Here is a 12,170-nt window from a genome sequence, read left to right as displayed (position 1 = left end):
AGTTTATGAAAATGCTACACCACGTCAATGATCGTCCGAAAATGGAATCGCTGATGGAAATACTGCAAACGGGTCATTTGGTGTTTGATTTTGAAATAAATTGTTTTAACGTTTACCGAAAGTATAGGAACTTAAACGCAATTTCGGAGTAGCAAGTATATACCGATTGAAGATGACGGTTGAATAAATGTGTGCAGCAGATAGATAATTTTTTTTTTTTTTTTAGTATACTGTTAAATAGTTAAATTACACGGAAAAGTTAGTGAAGCTGACTTCTATTATTTTATACTAGTCATTAGTCTGCCTCGTCGATAAGAGTTAAAATATGGAGAGAAAAAACGCAGTTAACGGATCATCCGGTAGACATACTACCGGTCAAATTATTTACAAACCATTAAATATTTATTTTATGATCACCAGTAAAATAATTTATACTCTAGTCAAACCCGACCGTTAGTATTCCTTTATAGGACGAACAATGTCAAAATAATGTGAAATAATGGCCACGGTTTATATTGTACATACTACACCAATCTAAAAATTATTACAATTAATACTAACTTACATGTTTAACAATAGGATATTTGTTACAATTAAAAAATAGCTGGTAAAAAACCTTTTACAAAATGTTCGATTTTATCATTATTCAAGTAAGAATTGTATGCCATTGATTAGAATATAAAACAATTATTAATTCAACTAAATCCTCAATCAGTATTATGTTGTCTACAGACTACAAAAGTAAACAAAATGTAAATCTACAATAATTTAAATATATACAGGATATTTGTGGAACAAACCAAGTAGTCTAATTAGTCTATTGGCTAAATGAACCATGATTTATTTCCGATTCAACAAATGTTTATTATATTGATAAGTCAACTATACTATTTTTATTGAATTTACTGGTCGATTTGGTCAGTTGTGTATTATAAATGATAATATGTATTTTATAATATGATATGATATTATGTTCTAATTAAAACTTTCCCCCAATTTTTTGTTTTAAATTATAGTTTTAATCTTAATGGAAAAAAATGTGGTTAGAACGACCTATTTTCCTTTATTGTATTAGCCCAGCTAATACATAATAGTTTATTTATGTCGAGGTTTTGCTCTTATTGAATATTTAATCGAATACCGCGTAGCGCTAGTGATTTTTTTTTAAACTTCTTGTTTACAGTATAATTTAGCAATAAAATATTTATTAGACAATATCGTTGAATTATGTATACGATTACACGGTTATAATGGTGTATAAGCGGACGTCAAATAATTATTTGATTACTAACAATTTTTTAACTAAATTACACCAAACAGTATATTATGTAATCGATTTTCATGTTTCGTCTATTTGATCATTATTGTTAGCCTAATAACAAACACACAAATAAGAAAAAGTATACTCATGTATATTGATAAAGTAGGTATGTTTGTATCACAAGTGAATCCAGGACATTGGAACCTGAGTTCATAGCAATGATTGCACTAAAAACCCTTCAATTTATTTCAAATGTATCAACAACGATTTTTACTATTAAACTATTTCTATGTTTTAACGAGTTATGGCTTGAAAATAACTAAGAAAAATTTACTGTCAACACAAAAGTGCTTACAAGGGCCCAACATGGCTGTCAGTATAGTCGTGTGCGCTCTCATCCGCTTTGGCTGAAAGCCACAACAACATAAAGGCACTAACGATTACGGGTTAGGTTAGATGATGGATAATTAATTATTCTTGTCGGTTCAGAAATATTATTCGGACGTCTTATCAAAATGTCAAAATAACTGCTCAAAGTTTCCAAGCTGGTAGTTTCCAAACCTGACTTTCCGCCGCCGTCTCCATTGGCACGGCGAATGACGACTTTTATGATTATTAATTATTTTAGTAACTCAAAACCAAAAACTTACCGGGCGGCCGTATTCTTTAAAATGACAGAAACGTTTGGAGACTCTGAATATAGGTTTAGAGTTGAGAAAAATCACAGTTGTAGAACTTTGCGGTCATAGGCATAATCATACTATGTAAATTAATTTAAACGTCAAGATTGGGAGAACAAAGGTTTTGAAGATTGTTGTTAGAGGGAACGAAGGAAAATGAACTAATAATATGTATATGAAATGACGGGGCAAGGTTTATCTGGTATATTGAAATTCCTTACAGGCACCATAAGAGTACATATTTATGATCCAATGTTTTTCCTTCAAGGGAGAAACGAATTTTTCTTTTTCAAGTTAGTTATCACTAAAAAAAAGTGACCATAGTAGACATTATAATTGTGTAATAATTTCTATGTGCTTACAAAACTTGGCGTATCTTAGCGCCTAAGAACAAGATTACATACACGAATGGTTGTTTTCATTTTTAATATGTGTCTTATTATATCCATTTTTTCTCTTACATCTTTTAACACTTCCTCGTTTGTTTTCCTTTCAACCCATCATGATGTTTTGTTCATTTTTCTCCAGATCCACATTTCCATTGCTTCTAAACTGTCCCTTTCGCTTTTCCTGATGGTCCAGGTTTCACATCCATATAACAACACACTTCATACAAATGTTTTAATGCATTTTTTCTTAGTTTCGATGTTGAAGCGTTTGCTTGTTAATAGACTGTATTTCTTCATGAACGTTTGTTTGGCTAGAGTTATTATTTTTTTGATGTCAATGGCGGATTCATTATTATACGTAATTGTGCTTCCCAAATAGCAGAACTGTTCGACTTCTTGAATTACTATGTTGTTTTTTTTTTATAGTCGGGTGAGTATAATCTGATCTCTTCGTGCTGTTATTGTTTTTGTTTTGGTAGCGTTTATTTTCATATGAAATTTTTCCATAATCCTGGACAAGGTGTTAAGGTGTAAGGAGTTATTGCGACATGTAATTAAAAAATTAAAATATAAATAGCTTAATATTCCATCGTCGTTTCTATGATTGGGATATTTGCTAAAACGCCACTGGGATTGTCGCTGTAGTGCGGAACAGTTGATGTATAAAATTAAAATTATCCCGTGGGATTTGACACGACAGATTGGGTTTACAAGGATAAGTGCCAGGGAGTGTGCAAGAGAAAATCTGATGTCACATTTACCTCCAAAGATCAAGTGGTTGATTTTTACAAGCGTTCCACACAAAACGTCAAGTACAATCGTCTCGGTTTTGAATATTATGTGCAAGTACGGGGAAAAAACCGTAAGTACGTTATTCTTTTGAAAATTTGCTGCCCGTGTATTCTATTTCGTTGATTATGTTTTAACACTTAACCACGTTAATGGGGTTTTTTTTAGAGATTTCCAAATTTAACCAACAAACGTTTACATGCTTTTTTTTTGCGCTCTGTTTATCGTAATGGCGTTTTGTGCGTGGAAATCGGTCTGTGGCGTTGGTCGGTATAATTTATTAGTATTTTTTTTTTTTTGTACACGTCCCAATAGTTTGAGTTTACGGACCAGCACTAATAAATTTCTATACCAGAAACAAAAACAAAAAATGTATGCCGAAATTGTCCGTCCGAGCGGTCTTGTGTAATGGACCTATTCTCGACCGTAGTATTTTACAACATGTTTGTATTAACACCGTACCCGAACGTGTGTTATTATGTTGATTGATGACCGGTGTGAATAATATGTTGTTGCTATACCTATTATGTGCTGTATTGTTTTTGCGCATTGTAGTTTGTACGTTTTCGGTTGTATCTCTTTTTACGCTTTAGAAATATAATATTTACATTAGGGTGTCACTCGTCCAACCATCATCAGGTGTTTGTCAATCTTTCTCAAATACAGTTTTTTATATGATCCAGTTGGTCTACTTGCATGACAAGTTTAAAAAAATCTATTGAAATAGATAAAGTTTATTGTGTGATTGATGTGATGAGTCGTAAAACAGATGACTAATATATGTGTAAATATGAAAATTTAAAATAATTTGCTATAAAACTGACCAAGTTTTATTTGGTACACTATTAGTTGATTAACTTAGATCACAATTATATTTCATACACTCATTTGTAACTAATATAGTATAATGGCGATATGTCTATATTGGATGTATTTATGTAAATTTTTGTCTTATTGTAAGAAAATTATACAATAATTAAAAAAAATGCATTTAGTATTTACATTCAAAATTGGTGCATAAAAATCTACAGGGAAAAAGAGGACGTCTACTAAACTTATCAAAGATTTGAAAAAAGAGAAATATTTAAAAATAAGTAGGTAGTCGAAATCAAATAACAGCTGACAAATGTTGTAACGTTATATTTTATTTAGTTTCCAATGGAATTTGATCATATTTTTGATCTTTGAATATTTTCAGTGTAGCCAAAAGATACTATTATTATGTCCTTATATTTATATCTTTGACATATGATATTAAACCAACCCTATTATTATTTCGTCGAGTAACATTCAAGTGTGCAATCGACTGAATAGCGCGAAACAGTCTAGTATGCAGTGTAAGGGGTTTCTTGGTAAATAATTGTACTCGCGATCCTAATACCTTCTTTGTATACATGTTTAGACGAGTACCTCGAATAGGCTGTGTCAGCAGAGCCGATTGAGGATATTTTGCGCGCATAGTTTGAAACTTGAGAAGAGGCTTATATGGGGCGAATTGTACTTAGGTATAGGTTTAAGCTGAATAATAATAATAATAATGATAACACACATACACACCCGCACATATTATTATTATTGCTGCTGCTGCTATTACCGAGTTCGTAGAATATTATACTATTATACTTATCAAACGGCGTTTCGACGTATGCAATATTAATACATCAGTGTGTTGGCGCGTGTGCGTTGCATACATATACAGCCGTAAGGCGCTCGGATCGTCTTCTTTTCCACTCCTATTCCCCTCGTACTTCTATTTCCCTTTTATCTAATCGCACGTACGGGATTCATTACTTAATTAATTCTGCAGAGTTTATTATACTGCGACTCGAACGTGCCGACGGAGGGTAATCAATCTGTCCGAGTCTAAGTAGTATATACTACACACACACACACATATATATATATATATATGGGCTTACACAAATGGTGTGCCTAACGGTTCGGACGGTATTAAACGTTGCGACGATTAACTTCGAGATAATAATATAATAGTAATAAAAAAGAAAAAGTACCTTGAAACGCGCTTAACGTCTCCGCAGACTGATATTTTCTAGGTAAATATCTAGGTCAACCCACGGGTTGTTTTTTAGAGGGCCAAAATAAAAAAATCCTCCTCTCTTTAATGTATAGTTTTACACACACGAGTGCACACTAGTGGAATTTTCCCCCGACAATTACTAGACGACGATCACGAAAATTGTTTTAATAATAATTATGAAATGACAAATGATTTGTGTATAAATGTAATGATCTTTATAGTATCGCAACGACGCCGAGGCTTGTAAACAGGTAGAGCGGGAACAAATATAACATAACAAATACGAATGAAATATTTTAAAAAGTAGGTCAAAAGTTGTTGTTTTTTTTCTCTTTCGAATCTGAACAATTATTAATCTAATCCGGGCAAGACGACCACTGCAGGGTACCGCACAGGGGCGGCCAGTGTTGTTATTCGCCGGGGTACTTATACACGCTCTGTATACTTTTTCTCCCCTGCGAATTCTCCGGGTCTTCTCCGGAGTAAACTTAATAACATCACGTCTTTAGACATAAATCTATTTTTGTGGGTCGGCCCGAGTTCGGTGGAAGGCGTGGGGTAGGTTGGTTGTATGGCGAAGGCAGGCGGAATGATGAAAACGTATAGTCGTCCAAAACGGCGATGGCATTAGCGCCAACGACCGGTAAGGTTGGAGAGGTTAAAGTGGAAAATTTGTTGTCTTTTTCATTCTAAATTCATCGTTTCCACGGCTCACACGCGGGTTTTGTTGTCACGTTTTGTACCGCCGGTCTCTCTCTTTAACCACACGGACCAGACACTACGGCTTATAGCTATTGTGAATAATACAAACGGCCGCCAACCGTGAAATAACGCGCCGCCATGACGGAAATACACTGCCGTAAGATTACAAAAATAAATTAGAAACAGAAATGTATAAATATACCCCAACGATCCAGGTTGTGCAGTGGGATAGGTTTGAAATGTTGCATTTAAATTGTATTAAGTTCCTTTGCATTCAAGTCGAATCGGTCACGAGTAAAGTGCGGGTATTTTCAATTTTATACAGCGTAGGGCTCTTTTATCATATTATGTTATTCCTTGTTATTGTTACAACGTAATGTATTATAACCGATATTATACAGTCTGATACAAATTACCCAATATTTTTTTATTATTCGGATAAACGATGTGGTCAAATCCGATTCCAATGCGGTTTTATTTTCCACTGGAGAACGTTCTGGGTTGCTCTATTATACTGTCTACTAAATAAACGACTCGTGTAGATAAAGTTTATCAACTGATTTGTTTGGTCAGGTAGATTTGTTATTTGTTTTAAAAAAAATGATGAATAGTCGTCCTGATTATATTTTTGGTTTTATGCTTCATTAATTATTATGGAATTTTATACCGAACAAGTTATTAATAAACTCGTGCCTCGCTAGTGTAGTCCTTTAAAATTGTATATTTTAAACGCATAATAATTATGATAAATACACTTGAAATTACTCGGTTGAATTAAGTAGTTTTGAAAAAGCGCGATATTTATTAAAATAATAATTGAAATTCACTACCCGCGGCTTGGTGGTATAAAAAACAAAGAAAAAAAACAGTATAATATAGCAATAAGGCTTGTTCGTATAAAAAATACTCATCGCTTGCGCGGGCTGGTGTAAATTTTATAAATTTGTACAACAATTTACATTATATTAAAAAAAAAAGTTGTATAAACTTTGTTTCAGTTAAGCACTGAAACTGTACTGTATAATTATAATAAAAACTTGTTCAAATTAAGTTAGTATTTAGCCAACGCAGAGTTGAGTAGTCGGTACATAAAAATTAAAAATTAATCTTTTTTTATCTTAGCTGTCGGGTCTATCTGAAATTTCGGCCACCTTTAATTATTTAACTTGATAGCAATAATAATAACTTAAAAAACTATTAAATAAATAAAACCGTCGTAGGTATTGTATTTATTAAATAATTATAAGACTATATATACTATACTATATTTAGTATAGTATGATACAGATTTAATAGAGTATATTGAGCAGTAGTTTTTCTGTAAAATAGATTTTTTAAGTAAACAAAAATGTATAGTTGTAAAATTTTTTTTTTCAAAATTAAATGATGGGTTGTACTTGGACAAAAATTAAATTTTAAAAGTTGTTTTGCAGGCTAACTTCGTTAAAATGAGAATTATTTAATTTAAAAAAGGACTATCGATTAAAATATAAATTTTCAATACAATTTTGAAATTTTGTAGTTTTTCATATTAATAGTCAAAAACACCCAGACGAACCGGTAGCTGTTTAAGGCCCATGGCTACAATACTTTTTCTTAATCATAAATATTTAACGAACAATGAAAATAACTGTACAGCCTCAAAATGTTATGACACTGCAGTTGAATTAATGGCAATTAGGTTGTAGTACTTACATATGAAATGCAATTGGCAGATATGGTTTATCTTGATCACACGCTCATTGGCGTGCCGTCCTTTAACGCGAACGGACTGTATTAATTGGAAAAATCGGTTCCTAAAAAAAACCAAAAACAAATGTCCTCATTATTACACTTATATATTTTTAATTTATCACACGTCCGACAAGGTTCAGAGAATATGGCCAGTCGAAACGTTTGGCCAAATGGGTAATTTATGAGTTTCTTATTTTTTGTTTTGCGGTTTTTGGTATAGAAAACCAAAGTTTAATGCGGACAAAATATTCTAATATTCTGATAATTTCCCCTAAAGAAAATGATAATTTCTAAGCTGTTAACATAACAGTCCGCTCAAATCCATTAGCACCGGGGAAGTGTCTTTTCCTTAAAAACGGCACTGCGTCTGGCGTTAATAATGTTATATAGTAGTATAGGCACTACTGGCAGATTATGTAATTATATCATATTATATTTTCAGTTCATACAAACACATTTACAGTAGATTTTATTAACGATGCAATTTATCGTCGTTTCTTTATCATATAAAAACTATTATGCAGAATTCTCTGGGATATCTGTATATTTGTTTAGCGGTGAAGCATACGTTGTGCACATTGTGTGTATTTTCCCCTGCTAGGCGAAAGAATAATAAAAAAAAAAACCCCCATTGTATAATGGCACTTGGCGCGAACTGTTATTTCAATATAATATCATCATAATATTATTGTTATTGCTATTCAAGCGCAGTGGATTTACGACGAGGGCCGGCTGTCCTGCTGGTAGTAGAGTATTTCGATTTGAAATATTAAACCACCAGCAATTATAAATAAATTCACCGTCGCATGGCGAACCGGAGTAAATAATATCGACTCATTAACGGTGTGCCGCGAAAACCTTATTTATCGGCCGGCGGGTGTACATAGATAACGATGACACGCAAATATACACAAATAATAAAATATGATTAACGTTTTTGAAATCGGAGTAAGAAAAATCGACCGAAATCATGAAACCCACCCGGCTTTTCCGACAGTATAGTAATACATACATTATATTATAGTCTCCTGACAGGGGATGCAATCAGACAGAGTGGTCAAGTCGGGTGGTGCTATATTGGCTTGCCGAGCCGGCAAGGTATTAATTTCTATCAACGACGGTTTTTTTTTTTTTTTATTCGCATTTGATTGTATTTTTCACTTTGACTATTTTTGTCGAGGAACCGACAGACATTTCTGTATATAATAATATTTAATGTTAATCAGTAGCTATAAATAAGATTTCGTTCACTGAACGTAATTTATAGAAGTAACATTCAAATAGTGCGCTCGGTAGTTCAAAAAAATTGAAAAAAACTTCTTTATCTAAAATAAAATAACGATATTTTAAACAAATTTCAATTAAAACTTTTTGAAATGTTTTGGTCAAAAATATATTTTAAAAACATTTTCATGACAATTTTTTATTAGAAATGTAGACGATATTTTACAAATATATTATGAAGTCAGTTTATACACTTTATTGGCTTTGATATAAAAAAAAACCCCGATTTCTGTTTTTTAATTTTGTCAGTTTTGTGTACGACGGATCTGATTCATTAGGAACGACCAAGTCTAAGGACAATATGATTTAATTGTAGCACGCTTTTGGTCTTGACATAATATCTTCTAATTGCGATTCTCTCTGACAGTAGTTTAAACGCTATGCTGCGGTCAGCGCTTCTTCAATAATTTAATTTCTACAAAATTGTTGAATTCATTGCACAGCTGAATGTATTTAATTTATTTCAGACTTTTTGGAAACGTTTATTGTTTTTTTAAAATTCTATTAAAAAGTAATCGACTTTGACGATTAAGGAAATTCGGTAGTTTCGTTTAGTTTTATCCAAAATCCTTTTAGGCAACGACATTTTAATTAGTATCATAAATAGTGCGTATAAGTCCACCGTAATACCTAATTTATTTTACTACCCTTAGTTTGCTAATCACGTTATAAATTAAAACCAAAGAAATATAATATACACACAAACAACACACTTTTATAATTAATATTCTAAAATTAGAAATTTTACAGGCATATAAAACTACTGTATTGATTTCGCTAAATTCAAAAAAATATAATATATGAAAAAAGTATAATATTATTTTATTGCCTTACAAAATGTATGTAGTGTTAGTAAATATGAATGATCTATATTTAAAACACGAATGTTGTTTGTCTTAAATTAAAATGTGGTTTTCTTTTCAAAAGTAAAACAATATAACTGCAGAAAACAGTAAACATATAATAAAAGTGTAACTTAAAATATAAATCAAACAACAAGAAATTTTAAAAAGTCAGACTTTCTCGTTAAATAAAAATAAAGCGTACCTGTTATTTTTACATTCTAGTAAAAAAAAACATATTTTAATGTCGCTCTTAAAAACTATTGTTTTGTTGACTATGAAAATATTTAAATACTAAACTTTACAAAAAGCAATATAGGTATGCTTTTTGAATTAACAAAAAAGGTTATTTTTATTTCAAACAATAATGACTAAAAATTATGGTCTATATATTTTTTTAAATATTATTAGAAAATGTATAATCGTTTAACGTAAATTATGTTGCTTTATTACGTAATAATATAATGTTATTGATTTTTTTAAAGACAACTTTTTATTTTGGTAGTTATATTATTAAAAATCAAAATGCTTATATTCCAAGACTACCATGAACAAAAAATAATGTAGCCGTTTTATATAATAGAGTTTAATTCGAGTGGATTTTCCCTGGGGTCCCTATTTGCGTTATGTAATAAAATGCATTTAATTCACTGGCGTTTCAATATCAAAAGTTTAATATAATACCGAGTCACGCGAAAATTTAATAAAAAAATCGTTATACAAGTAATGGTCTTTTTAAAGTCAAATAGTGACGCTTCTTTGGTCATATTTTTGAATTTAAATATAACTTCTAAGGGTGAAAAACATTCTCATGAGAGCTCTTCCTTTTAACAAAACAGTTAAGCTACTGTATTTGTATTATATTATAATTTTACAACGAAAAGAACTATTATTTATTTTCTACACTCATTAAGTATGAAAATTCATTTTAAAGCAAAGGAAGCGGCTGAACGTTTGTTAACATAAGTGGCTTGAAAAGCGTTGTTTTGTACAAATCCAGATTTTTGGATTCCCACCACTACTTGACAGTAAAAGGAAACTTTGGGCTCTTTTGTCGTGTATCAATTTTCGGTCATCCCAACTCGATCCCGGCCATTAAATTTAATAATATTATGTTATGACAAATGTTGTCGCAAGTACAAAGTATATTGCCGTCGACCTATAAAAACTTTCTATTTCCTAAACACCGGTGGTCGAACCCAGCTGGTGTGTATAACAGGCAACAGGACACAGTTGTTCGTTTTGTGTGTATGTAATCCGAACGTGACACCCGTAATACTAGCTGTGTGCAGTAGTGGCACCAAATTCATTATCCAAGTCGAGCAGAATACATAACCACATATATATATATATATATATATATATCTGTCCTACTAAAGTATAAAGATGTCAAAATCAGGCGCAAAGCTTTAAGACGATTGGTAGGACGGTAGGATAGACTTAGTAGGGGACGTTTACCTGACCGGAATCGCATCTCCAAGACATATTGTAATATTATTGTATATACCTAGACGGGTTTGAATAGTCTACGTGACCCATCGTGTCCTATCCCGGGTTATTAATTAATTCAATAACGACAAAATAAATATTTGCTGAGAAAAAAGAGGGTATATCTTAGCCGATCATTTTGATCTTAGTACTCAAAAAAAAGGGAGCGTCCGCTTCTCTTTAATTTTTTAACACTGTTGCTAATGCTGTGCCGGTCAATCAATACTTCCAGACATCGAATTTCTTCTTTTTCCCGTCTTGTGTTTAGTCATAATTCACTCTTCCTTCTCCTTTGCTCAAGCTACCCTTTAATATTATTCTCTTGTTCCCATTTCATGTCGAGCTGATTTCTTGACTTATTAGATTAACAAAGTTTATCATTAAAAATGATTCTAATGATGTTTTTAATTGCGGTATTTTTTTTTTTATCATTCTCGAGGACATACCACCGCCTTGCGTTGCACTTGGAATAATAAGTAGAGGCGCGTTAAAATAATATCTCAACGGTACTCGAGTGCTCGCAGCCCTTTTGCGTTCCCTTGCTTCCAAAGTCAAGTGTTGGATTTTATGTGATAAGCGAAAACTGAACGATGGAAATATTATTATTAATTGTGTTTCACTGTAACGCGCCTCGTAGTGATTTTATAGTTAATTCCCCTTAGTTGGTCATAAAACGATTATGGCGTTGTGCCTAGTAGGTCAACTCTGAACGACTCTTGAAATCCTATTCGGTTAAGACAATCCAAACAACGCTAGAAAACGAATCATGACGTATTGTCTGTAGATTTCTCAGTTTGGATTAAATTTATTTTCAAATCATAAAAATTAAAGTATTATTATTTGTATATGTATGTAAATACATCAGGGAAATTACATTTGGTTTTACTCAATGAAGTTCTCTTTTTACACGTAATGCTTAACAATAAATGTGAATAGTATTTATTTAAACTTGCACCGACTTGG

General features: G+C 31.9%; 2 protein-coding genes across 6 annotated transcripts in view; one reads left to right on the top strand and one right to left on the bottom strand.

Moving 5' to 3' along the window:
* LOC126842473 (uncharacterized) overlaps positions 1-12,170 on the top strand; it is a 93,729-nt gene that overhangs the window by 11,693 nt on the left and 69,866 nt on the right. The window lies entirely within an intron of this gene.
* The window catches only part of LOC126842515 (uncharacterized), a 50,776-nt gene that overhangs the window by 8,781 nt on the left and 29,825 nt on the right, over positions 1-12,170 (bottom strand). For 2 of the 3 annotated variants that reach the window (XM_050579529.1, XM_050579543.1), the window contains exon 2: positions 7,555-7,655. The exons of the other annotated variant lie outside the window; for it this stretch is intronic. The gene's annotated coding sequence lies outside the window, so the exon portion shown is untranslated. The remainder of the gene's footprint in view (positions 1-7,554; positions 7,656-12,170) is intronic. 3 annotated transcript variants of the gene reach the window in all.

Source organism: Adelges cooleyi, unplaced genomic scaffold (assembly GCF_023614345.1).
Source record: "Adelges cooleyi isolate 19-005CV unplaced genomic scaffold, UGA_ACOO_1.1 ACOO_flye_CR_arks_rails_tigmint_CR_PRNA_108, whole genome shotgun sequence".
Taxonomy (NCBI): domain Eukaryota; kingdom Metazoa; phylum Arthropoda; class Insecta; order Hemiptera; family Adelgidae; genus Adelges; species Adelges cooleyi.
Note: the sequence above shows the minus strand (reverse complement) of the source record. Positions and strands in the feature narration are given on the sequence as shown.